We start from the raw sequence: 12,007 nt of genomic DNA, 5'->3' as shown, positions 1-12,007 counted from the left end.
AGCTATTGAACGGGCCCTACAGCAATGGTACCGCCAGCAGAACCCGGTCAACTTTCGAGCGAGTAGTTTGGTTACGGCTGAAGCGAGCCTTTCCGACAACGACAGGCCTCTGCGGGGAGTCGTCCGGGAAAATTTTAGGGAGGAGCTTCGGCAGCTTGGTTTCACTCCAGCATCCGAACCGACGCCGGCATTGTCCTTTGTCGCCGATGTTGTCCGGGATGAGGTCTGTCAGGCTTTCTCTTCATCCACCTATGGTGATGTGCGACGACATCTTACTTATGCTGATGCAGTACGATGCCCCGTTGTCGCGCCTTCAGCTCAGCGGACTCCAATGACTGAACCACCACCAACCCTGCAAACACAGCCGCTCTCAGCGCTGACGACTTTCCCAACCTCGTCGATTTTCCCGACAAGACGAATGCCATATAGCCAACATGCGAGTCCCACAACATAGCCCAGTAGTGAGTCCCCACTTACCCACCAGCGTCGAAAAACTGATTTGTGGCGTACCGCTTACCATCTACTGGTATGTTTTCGTTGTGGCGAAGCTGGGCACGTCTACCGAGTTTGCAGTTATCGCGACGCTCAGTATTCGAGATTTCCTCGCTACGCTGATTACGCTACGTACGACGATCGACGCATGTACAATGACGCCCCTGTGAACACACTGCCGCAGAATACAGTAATGCCCGGATCACGTTCTACCTCTTCAGCGCGGGCCAGTTCCCCTAATCGTCGTAGTTTTGCCGACGTCACCAGGGGCACGTCCTCTAGCCCGCGATGGAGAAACTAGACGCAGCGACCTTGGGGGTAGGGTTAACAATAATCGAAATTCCGAACGGCCCCCATTGCAGACAAATGACAGCTCGAAGCCACAGATGCCGAAGAAGACGACAGCAACGACTAATCCGACGAATGAGACAACTGCTGACGTAACCTACGTTATCAGCGCTGACCTCGTCGTTCACATTGACAGCCACCGAGCGACGTCTCTTGTGGACACCGGCTCCAACTTTTCTATAATTAGGCCTGCAGCTAGCCAAAAGACTAAGGACGGTGAAGATGCCATGGCATGGACCCAATATAAGAACTGCAGGAGGTCAGTTGATGACACCGGTTGGAAAGTGCACGGCCCGACTCTTCATCGCTGGTTCCACCGTTGTCGCCACCCTCGTCATTTTCACGATGGCTGTAAACAGTTCATATTGAGAACAGATTTCTTGCGCGAATATGGGGCTCTGATTGACCACCGTGACAGAAGCGTAACGTTCGCTATAAGCTCAGACACTGCTACTGATAAGGAACCCCAGCCACCTCACTTCCGTATTGCCGATGACGACGTCATACTACCGCCACGAAGTTGCTCCCTCGTATTCATGCACTGCGACATCTTACAAAACGGTGCTGGCACCGCTGAACACATCAAGAAGCTCGCATTTACTAGCGGCATTTCTATTGCCAGGGCTGTCGTCACTGTTATTGACGAATGCACTGAACTCTTGTTTAGAAATTTTAGCAGAGAACGCCGACACGTAGTCAAAGGCACGGTCATTGCCTGTTTCGACGAACTCGCTCAAATAGTAGATTGTCATTAAGTGGAGGAAGCAGCGGCGTCTACAATCACTACATCGAAATCTGTGGACGTTAGCCCAACGTTATCTCCCATTGAGCGAAACTGCCTTCTCACGCTGTTCAACAAGTTCCACGGCTGCTTGTGTATCCACATCAAGAGTTCATCAAACGGCACTGATGAAACACCGCATCATCACTGATTCCGACGCCAGACCCATCCCGCAAAATCCTTATCACTTCGCCCCAAAACAACGTGAAGCAATTCAAAAAAGGTAAAAACGATGCTGGAAGATGGTGTTATTTGGCGATCTAACAGTCCTTTGGCATCACCAGTAGTACTCGTCAAAAAAAAAAAAAAAGGACGGCAGCTTGTGTTTCTGCGTCGACTACCGGGAGCTATATCAGATCACAAAGAAAGACGTCTATCTTCTGCCGTGTATTGATGATTCATTGGATAGACTACAAAACGCATGCTACTTTTCGTTCATGGACTTGAAAAGCGGCTACTGCGAAATTCAAGTGGATGAGAGAGATCGTGAGAGGACCGACGTGGCGAACTTCCCGACGCCTTCAGACAGAAAATCAGTGCGACGTTTTTTGGGATTCTGTGCCTCTTATAGGCAATTTATCGCCAATTTTTCGCGCATCCCATAACCATTGACACAGCCTACTCGGGAAAATATCCCCTTCACCTGGAGCGAAGACCAGCCGCTGGCATTTCACGCGCTTCGTCAGCGCATGTAAACACCGCCCATGCTCGCCAATTTCGATGAAGATGCGCCAACAATACTACATACAGACGCGGCAAGTAATGTGGGTCTTGGAGCAGTGCTAGCTCTTACAGTCGAAGGACAACAAGGAAAAGGTGATCGCCTACGCCGTAGGACGCTGTACCGATCAGAAGCTAACCGTACTACGACGAAGAAAGCATGTCTTGCAATGGTGTGGACAGTCCTGAAGCTTTGTACCCATTTGTACGGCCGCCCATACACCATTATCAGTGATCACCACTAGCTCTGTTGGTTAATAAACTTGAAAGATCCATCTGGCCGCCTTGAACGCTGGATTCTTCGACTCCAGTTGACTTCACTGTTACCTACAAGTCGGGAAAACGACACACCGATGCCGACTGTCTTGATCTCCCGTTGAGACGGCATCGCCGGATGATGACAACGACACGGCTTTATAGGGAATTGTGGACACTGCTGCCTTTTCTCAAAAGCAGCGTGACGACCCTGTACTGGAACCGCTCATAAATTACATACAAGGGCGAACGAATAGCGTTTTGTTTTCGAGAGGGCTGCCATCGCACTGCTAGCGGAATGGCGTTCTTTATAAGAAGATTTTTTCATTCACCAGCAGCAGCTACTTCCTCGTCGTTCCTTCTTCGCTTCACTATAAAGTACTGCAAGCCTGCCATGACGAACCTACCGCTGGTCACTTGGGTTACGCCAGAACATTGGCGAGGATAAGGGAAAACTATTACTGGCCAAGACTTGCCGGAGTTTTAAAAACTTACGTGCAGGCATGTAAAGATTGCCAGTGTCACAAGCCACCGTCCATCAAACCAGCCGGCCTGCTGAAGCCTGTCCGTGTGCCGGCGACACCGTTCACACAAATCGGCATGGATTTTCTGGGCCCCTTCCCGAAGTCTGCCCCTGGAAATAGGCGGATAATGGTCGCCACAAATTACCTGACACGATACGCGAGACAGGGGCTCTGCCACGCGCAACGGTAGCTGAAGCAGCACAATTTTTCATCGAAGCCATCGTTTTAAGACACAGTGCTCCCGCAATAGTCCTCACCGACAGAAGTACTGCGTTCATGGCCGAGCTTTTGGACACCATTTTTCGAGTAAGCAGTACAGCTCACTGGAAGACAACGGCGTATCATCCCCAGACCAACGGGCTCACCGAACGTCTCAACAAGACCCTGGCTGACATGATAAGCATGTACGTAGATGTAAAGCACAAGAACTGGGACGACATATTGCCCTACGTCATTTTCGCGTACAGCACGGCTCGTCAGGAGATCACTCAGAAGACACCCTTTAGTCTCCTTTACGAACACGAAGCTACGAAAACGTTAGACGTGATGCTTCCTCATGAAAATGATGGCAATGGGATGGACGCCAAAGAGTTAACCCAGCGAGCAAGGGAAGCCAGACAACTTGCCAGGTTGCGAATTACATAACAACAAGCGGATGACACCAAACATTACAAACTCCGGCACAGAACCGTCCTATACAACGTGGGTGACAAAGTGTGGGTCTGGACACCTATTCGTTAGCGTGGGCTCTCCGAAAAGTTTGCGAAGGTACTTCGAACCATACAAGGTTCTGCGACGCATCAGTGACGTCAACTACAAGGTTGCTGCGGACGGCATTCAGTGTTCGAAGCGCCGCAGACACTCACCAGAGATTGCCCACGTGCTTCGAATGAAGCCTTACTTTCAGTGACTAACTGTGCAGTTTTGGTTTTGCCTTGCTTCTCGAAAGTTTAACATCGGGGCGACGTTTTTTTAAATGGGAGAATAATGACGTGCGTATGTGCCAGTGGCGGTGACAACGAAGCAGCGCAAGTGTCCTTGGTCGAGGGCAGAGACGAAGACGTTGCACTCTTTTTCCTGTGATCGTTAATGCGTATTTGTTCGAGGTGCTTTGTGTGTTTATCGATCCCGCGTTGTCACATTATACGGTGCATGACATCGACGCCGACGCCGGCAGCAAAATCCAGCCGAGTGTCCATATGTTGTTATCGCAATAAAAAACACAGCGTAGTACGTGAACGGTAAACACAAAAATCGCAACGAGTGCATTACGTGTTTACGTTCACAGAACACCGCGTGAAAATAAATAAATAAATACATTTTGTTATTGTGACATAAATAGTGTGACAGTGCGTATAATATACAGACGAGCGTTAAAGAGTGCAAGAATGCAACGGAATTTCGACAAGACTAACAGGTGCGTCGTCGATGTATGCCTGTAGATATTATTGAATATATTTATGGGGCGCTATTGCCGTGTTCGAGTGGTTATGGTTCGCGACTGCTGAAAAGAAGGTCGTGGAATCGAATCCCCGCCTCATCGGCCGCATTGCGACGGAGATACGGTACTGAAGGCCCCCGTGCTCAGATTCAGGTGGACATTAGACAATTCTGGGTGATCAAAACTTGCGGATCCTTCCAGTGAAGTATCTCTTTTAATGATGCCGTGGTTTTCGAATATAAAATCTGAACAGAGGTTACTGTTGCTATTATTAGTTGCGAATTTTAATGCATGAGCGAAAAGTACAGTGAAAGTTTACCTAAGCGTTTGAATAGCACTGTCGCGGACGTAATAGTTATTCCTCCATGCATGCTACATGATCGAAGTTTCATAGCCCTTTCCCAGGGCGTGCTTTATATTCATAGCTTGGCTTTGGCACGTAAAGCCGCAGATGCTATGGTTCTTTGCTAAGACATTATTTGCTGCAACTGTCCTCGTCAATTCTGTGTGGGCTGTGTGTAGTTTCTGCGCTCATCTAAATAATAAAATACTTACTAGCGCAATCTTACACTTTGATTCATTAAATCTCACTCCAGTAAGTGCTCGAAAGGGTAAATTGTGCGCACACGCAGGTTCCTATTCTAGCGGTGTGGTTGAGGTGAGGTGTCCATCATGAAACGATTTATAAAAGGGATTTGATATGGAACTGATTAAACTACTTGATTCTACTCTTCCAAGGCAAAGCTGAAGCAACCACCCAAGCTTTCGGCGAAGTGTTCTCCAGGCAAGAATAACCGGCATCTCGCTTCTTTTATTTACACGGAACGCTTAGTGCCTATGATGCCTCACCTTTTAGTGCCGCGGGATTCGCTCGTCTCTTTTGAAGCTTCAGCACGACACGCTTCCGGCCCTTCACTGTTGTTGGTGCTGCTGCTGCTGCCGGTATACAAAGTATCCTCTTCCTGTGCTATACTCATCCTGGTTATCAAAGCAGAAAGTCAGTCGGTCAAGACAGTGTGCGATATGAGTCAATAGGCAAGCCAACTACTGATGCAGTCATACGTGATCATGCAAAAATTTTCTCAAAAGCTAGTTTGCACACGCCCAACGCACTTGATTGGAAGATACTATTGATAAACTGTAGCTGCGTAGACAATTTGTCGAATTAATGTTGACGTGTTTACTAAGTTCATAGTTAATTATCAAAGAGGCCGTAAACAAAGACAGAAAGGAGATTCAGTAACGCGGCATTATGCGTGTAGCAGAACACAAGCCGCCACGATGGTGGCGGTACTCGGCTGTTAACCCTCAAGTCGCGAGTAGAATACCAGCAGCGGTAGTCTCATTTTGATGGAGATAAAATTCTAGAGAGGCACATATGCTTCGATTTTTGAGCACATTACAAGAGAGTTTTAGTTTAGCACGCGCAACGGCCTAGCGTACGCAACGCGCGAGAGGGAGCAAGAATGCGCATGCGCTTAACCTAAGTGAGAAACGTGCTTTTGCGCACGCAGGTGATGTGATTGCTAGATGTAGGCGCTTACGTTGCACCAGCGATGACCGTTGCGTATCTTAGCGGCGGCTCTCACGAGATATCGAACAGCCGAGACCAAAACAAGTTGGCTGTGACCGACAACACTTCGGTGGTCGTGACAGCGAAAAAAATCCGTGTGATTTGCGGAGCATTTGGAACTTAAATAAGTAACCTGATGTCAATAGGTGAACAGGCACAGTGCATTGGAGTCGCTTCTAAGCTGGAGGGCAACGATGTACTACTGGACCACGTCGTTTACGGAGAAGCAGGAACCCGACTCCGACGTGAAGCACCGCGACGGATTTCGGGGTTGTGTACGGGGCATCGTGTGTGTGAACCCTTTGAAATGTGGTGGTTCCTGTGTGTGTCTAACCAAGAAATGTTTCAATGATCGTCTCTAAAAGCATTGCAGTGAAGGTGATTGAAATATAGGTTAGTTATGGTCATGCATTTAGCGTGCATGTAGATGGACGTCCATGTCCTACGAAGCTAAAGAGATTTTTCTAGCACACGGTTCATTCTGAAAGCAGCTATCACGACGTGAAGAATGACACGTGAAGACACCGTGTCAAATTAAAGGTTCAATTGGCAGTGAGCGATTGTCTTCACCGTCTTTGTCCCTCATGCTGCTAGTTCACCTAGCATCAGCACCCAGAACCACTACTCGTCCTAGGAAATGATCGCCTTGTCTCATGCCCTGTCTTGTGTGTTGCGTTGACGAACATCGGTTCTGGCTAGAAGTAACACTCAAAGGCAGGTGTGTTGACGATCAGGAGCACTACACGTTTCAGATGTTGCGCACGGTAAACTAATGCTGTAGGACGCAGTCCTAAACCCAGTTTTCGCAGCACGCAGCGCGTTGTGGACGTGCAGCTTTGCGTGCATAATAATAATAATAATAATAATAATAATAATAATAATAATAATAATAATAATAATAATAATAATAATAATAATAATAATAATAATAATAATAATAATAATAATAATAATAATAATAATAATAATAATAATAATAATAATAATATTAATAATAATAATAATAATAATAATAATAATAATCAGCAGCCCCGCGGTGCCCTTTATACAGGGCAAAAGCCCCTCGCATGATCCGCCATTCAAACCAGTCTTGTGCTTTCTTCTGCCAAGTTATACCTGCGAACTTTTAATCTCATCGGCCCACCTAACTTTGCCACCTGTTCGTTCGTTTTCCTTCTCTGGAAATTGTCTGATGGCCTTGTATAAATTCAAGTATGTATAATTTCAAGCGTATCATTCTGCAGTGAGGCCGGGATGACAAAGTGATTACCCTCTGGAAGGACGCCGCTGGCGAGATCTCCCTGATGGTCAGTATTTAATATGATCTGGAAGCCGGTCTCGACGAGGCCAGCTCAGGGTGCAGTACTTTACGAGCCATACTCACTCTCCGTCCAGTTCTTGGTGCCTGCGGGCATCGTCTGCAGTAACCAGCTTTATGTCAGTGACAATTTTAACTTGCAAATCTACAAACTCCTTTGCCACATCCACCGGACTGATCAATAGTTTCTCGGCCGGAGCCCTTCAAAGTGTATCAGCCGTGGATAGCTGTTTGCCCGGAACGTGGACCAACTTGAATTGGTAGCGCATAAGTTTGATGCGGAACCTCTTAATACGCGGAGGCGTCGTGTACAATTGAGCATCTTTAAGTCATGTCACCAGCGGCTGATGATCGGTTTCCGCTGTGCACTTGAGGCCCCGCACCCACTGGTCGAAACAGTGCACGGCCAATGGTTCCGCCAACGCTTCTTTTTCTCTGTGGCTATAGCGTTTTTCTCCGCGTCACTTAGTGATCGCGATCCAAAGGCTACGGCGCGTACTTCTCCCGATAGTTCTTCATACAGAAAGAAGAGTTCCCTATTCAAATGAGCTTGCGTCACATGGTTTGCGACCGAAATGATACTTCGCAACGCAGAGGTCCGGCGTAGGAATCGCCTTGATCCGATTAAAATCGGTCTATTGAAGCGGTCCCATGCACTCCCCTGTATTCCGCTCACCTAGCAAGGCGTGGATAGGGGCAGGTGCCTTCGCAAGGTTGGGAAAGAAGCGACTAATGCAATCAGCCATAACCAGGAGGGGTTTTACACTAGCGACTTTCTTGTGTGGCTCTTATAGTTGCGTAGGGCTTCAAGTTTGCTGGGGCTTGGCGAGATACCGTTGGTGTCGATGGCCATAGCCACAATTAAAAAACTATACCCTGTCTTGACCAAGGAACACTTCTTGTTCAGGTTTACCCCGGCTCTCTTCACACGTTCGAGAATAGCCACAAGTAGTTTGTTGCGCCTAATTACGATCATTTCCAAAAGGCAGGGTGTCGTCTATTAGGTTGACACATTAGGTTGGCCTTTAGAGACAAGAGTGGCGATGTGGGCTTGTTGGTGAAACATTTGAAAGAAACTTATGTAGCGCGAGGCGAAAAAACGAACACAGGACAGAATAGACTGAGAAGACAAGCGCTCTGTCTTCTCAGTCGTTTCTTTCCTGTGTTCGTTTTTTCGCCTCGCGCTACATAAGTTTCTTTCAAATGCCCTTTAGAATTCGAGCCAAGGTTGCCCCTTCAGAATGCGAGCCATTTCTCGTTTAAACTACTCAGGTCTTGAGGTCACGCCTAAACGTAGACGACAGTAGGAGTAGCGTTCGAATGACATGATTATTGTGGTGTACCCTTGGCATTCTTGGAATGATTCCACTTGGTGAAATCCTGTTGTCACTACTGGTTTTTAGAACACCTTTGCGTCTCTGCACACAAAGTTGTCCGAGAACCTTTGCGACCGTTGTAGGCAGAACTTCCTTGTGGAGCTTCAAGTTCACGCATATTTGGATGCCGCCTGATGCTTTCGGACCAGGAAACCACAGCGTTGACTTCGTAATGCGCTTGATGACACCTTCTTTTTAATCTGGTTCAAATTTGCTTCACTTCGTCGCACAGAGGAGTTGGAGAGCTACGAGGTACACTGAGAGCAATGGCTTGACATTTCGCTTGAGAATACGTTTTAGATAAGAAGTGTACTCCTGCCCTACGGTACTAAGTCCATTGAAGATGTCCTGGCTAAGAGTGGCATCGCTTGCAGGGTCAGTTGGCTTGTCAGGTTGCCGTGCGGCGTCGATGAATTTCACGTTACCAAGGTGAGTATAGCAGGGTAGCCTAGCAGACGCGTAGACTGCGAAGACATGACATACACTGACTGTACGCAGGTGCGACTTTTCCAGTCTTACGTAGCTTTGAATTGGCCACCCACAACTCAAGGATAATTTGTTGGACCTGTGAGAAGACCATCTGGTTCGTCGAGTTGAGACGGTGCATCCGAGAAAGTGCTCGCGACCACAATAACTTCCGCTCCTGAGTCAACCTTAAGCTTTAGTAGGATGCTGTCGACGTGCTCGCAAACGAACTTCGCGTTTGCTTCACAACTGGTCTTGACAGCATGCGTCTCTATAGGCACCGTTCAATCGAGTTTTCCAGTGTGACTGCAGCGCCAGAATAGTTAACCTAGTGGATGAAAAAAGCATCCTTCAGACGGCGTCGGTGAAAATGGAACGCGACGCGCGCATCTAGCGCCTTGCATCTGTCGGCGGATTGTTGCCGGCATACATAGGGCATAGAGATTCTCACAATCACACCTAGAGGTAAATCTGGCGACTGTGAGCTGCTTGATGCAGGGGAATGACGGGATACGTGAGGTTCGACCTTGGCTCGGATTTGTATACCTCAACGACGCGTCAGGTTTCACGTTAAAATGTTGATTTCTCATTAAAAGGGCACGTAATAAGCTATTTATTTTTGTCTTTACACAGAAACGTGTTGTATTTAAATCTAGAACCTTCTACGTATATGTAAAATTTTACGAAGCGTAGGAAGTAACCAACGACCGCTAAACTTGGAAGGCAGACGACAAAGTGAGCGTTCTTTCCGGCACGTTTATGTCGTGTGTTCCATTTCCTTCGCCGTTTGGTTGGGCCGTAAAGGTGAGTGGAGTTTTATTTTAGAATGTAACACGCGTGGATGAGATCCATTTATAAACGTTTCGTTTTAGAGAAGCTTTGTTTACGCAGTCGTACTCGCTTTTGAGCCGACGCCTCGCTCAACACCAGCCAACACCAGCCTCGCAGACTCAGCGTTCCAGCATTGCTCCTTAAGAAATTCGCATAGACGGTGGCGCCACACTTCCCTCTAGGTATTTGTTAGAAACTCTAAAACATGAGGGATGCGCGCACGCATCTATTTTCTTCATGCTCCTAACGGCAAATGTCGAAGACTTTGCGACGAGGCAGTGTGAGCACTGGTGGTGGTGGTGGTAAAAAATATTTATTTCAGAAAAAGTTTACTAGAGAGTGCCGACGTGGCCCATCGGCGTGCTAGAGTGGCAAGACCCTATTCCGGGACGCCAGTGGAGCTGGAAGCTGCCCGTGCGCGCTCTACCAAGGAGCGTTGTGCAGCCAAGGTAGAGCAGCCGAGCAGGTGCTCCTCCCAAGCCTCTCTAGTTGGGATAGGAAAAGGGGATGAGAAAGGGACGGGATTAACTGGGCACGATGCTACGACGTGATATGTGTCGGCGAGCACATGACAGGTCGAGCAGGTGCCATTGATTTCCGGCAAAAAGTGCCTGGCGACCGCCGGACTGATAAAGGTGTTCGTCTGCAGGCGGCGTAGCAGTCGTTCGTCCGCTTTCCCCAAACCGCGTGCTAGGTCAGGGTAGAGGCGGCGCGAAGCCCGGTAATAAGCCAAAATTTCGCGAAAGCGCGTCAGGTTGGTATTGCCAGATTCCGTCTCGGGACATGGAGGGGCAACGGCCCGGACAGGAGAAGCGCGGGCAGCGGCATTTGCCGCCTCGTTGCCGGGCAGGCCCGAGTGGCCTGGGGTCCACACTATACGAATGGGATGAGGGTTAAAGCGCCAAGAGGCTGCCTGTAGTAGGCTAGCCGCCAGCGGAGCAATGGAACCCTGAAGGTACTGAGAACAGGCCGAGCGCGAGTCCGTCAGGATGGTGCGTGAGGCAGGGTGAGAGGCGGCCAAAGCTATGGCAACCTCTTCAGCGTGCGTTACTGTGTCTGCTCGAAAGGAGAGGCAATCTACGTGTTTGCCCTCTGTAATCACGGCAGCCGTGAAGTGACCCGAGGGGGAGGGACCCGAGACGTCCACGTAGAAAACACCAGGACGATCGGAGTGTCGCGTATGAAGGGCCGCGGCGCGTGCTAGTCTACGGCCAGGATGGAGGTCAGGGTTCATATTACGGGGTAGAGGTTCCACCCATAGCTTTTGACGCCAGAGCTCTGGTACCGGCTGCAGAGGGTCTTGGTCAGATATCGGGTTAAGGCCAAGTCTGTGTAGAAGACGGCGCCCTGAAGGCGTCTGCGACAGTCGATTGATTTGGTTAACGCGATGAGCTTCGCGCATCTCTGCAAAGGTGTTGTGTACCCCTAGAGCCGTGAATCGGCTGTTGGAAGTTGCAATAGGTAGGTCCAGAGCGCGTTTGTATACTGAACGAAGAAGGACGTCCAGCTGGTGCTCGTGTCGACGACGCAGGCGAAGGTAAGGCAAGGCGTAGAGGACGCGACTGGTCACAAACGCGTGGGCCAATCGGAGGGACTGAGACCCGCGGAGGCCGCCGCGCTTGGTAGAAACTCGCCGTATCATGCGGCTCACCTGTTCGCTGGTGCGTCTGAGGCCTGATATTGTGCCCTTTGGATCCAAGGACGATGTGAGGTGAAGGCCAAGAACCCGAATATTTTGCACTGACGGGACGGGCCCGGACGGAAGAAAAATTTGAGGTGGCGGTAGCGGAGAGACTGAAAGAAGAGCCGATTTAGCTGGAGAGCACTCCAGGCCGCATGAACCTGCGTAGGTGTCCACCAGAAGGGCAGCCTTTTGCAGGTGT

Source organism: Rhipicephalus microplus, chromosome 10, assembly GCF_043290135.1.
Source record: "Rhipicephalus microplus isolate Deutch F79 chromosome 10, USDA_Rmic, whole genome shotgun sequence".
NCBI lineage: Eukaryota > Metazoa > Arthropoda > Arachnida > Ixodida > Ixodidae > Rhipicephalus > Rhipicephalus microplus.
The sequence above is the reverse complement of the archived record's forward strand: the minus strand, read 5'-3'. Positions refer to the sequence as shown.